General features: G+C 43.2%; 1 non-coding gene across 1 annotated transcript; it reads right to left on the reverse strand.

Moving 5' to 3' along the window:
• Nucleotides 1–240: 240 nt before the first annotated feature.
• Nucleotides 241–343, reverse strand: LOC146351248 (U6 spliceosomal RNA). Its single transcript, XR_014789781.1, has one exon. It is a non-coding gene; the product is annotated as a U6 spliceosomal RNA (small nuclear RNA).
• Between the last annotated feature and the right edge of the window lie 464 nt (nucleotides 344–807).

Consider the following 807-nt stretch of genomic DNA (forward strand, 5'->3'; position numbering starts at 1 on the left):
CGGCACAGCAATGGCTGCCAGCCATATCGCCAGCAATATGGAGCAGGCAGCCAGCTCCACAGGATCAACATAGAGACGGATCTCACCCAGATGGATTCTGGGGGAAAGTGGAGGTGAGTGCTCCATTCCGCCATGGGCCCCAATGGGGCCGGATTCTTGGAATCCAGCCTCACTGGGGTCCGTGGCGGAATTCTCCCCCATCCCTAGTTTGAATCATAGTGACTACAAAGCTGCAATTCTAGTCTTTAAGGATCCATCTCTAGTCAAACTAGTTAAACTAGTGCAGGGGCCATGCTAATCTCCTCTGTATCATTCCACTTAATATATGTGTTGCTGAAGCAATTCTGAGGGAAGGTTACCCCAGAATTGTTTAAATCTAAAGGAGAGGGGCGTATCTAAATATACCTTTTTAGACAGAACTGAACACCTAAAAGACTGTGTCATATATATCCATATACAGATGATACGTGTTGGATGTGTGGAAACAGATATATGGCATATCTTTTGGTGTTGTCCTGCTATTAGGAACTTTGGGGCAACAAAACTAGAAAATATTAATGAAATGACAGGATATAATCTGACTTATGATCCATTCACTGTTCTTTTGGGATATGTGAAGAATGAGGTACCTCGAAGGGATCAGGAAGTGATCATTAATTTGCTAATGGCCATTAGAATTGCAGCCAGTTATAAATGGAAGCATACAGACATCCAGTCAATAAGAGAATGGATGATGAGGGCCTGGGTACCAGTATTTATGCTGAAACTCAAACATTATTAGAATAGGAAAGCGTAGACAGGGGAACA

This window comes from Heloderma suspectum, chromosome 3 (assembly GCF_057233095.1).
Source record: "Heloderma suspectum isolate Gila_16-S chromosome 3, 16-S_ref, whole genome shotgun sequence".
NCBI classification, from domain to species: domain Eukaryota; kingdom Metazoa; phylum Chordata; class Lepidosauria; order Squamata; family Helodermatidae; genus Heloderma; species Heloderma suspectum.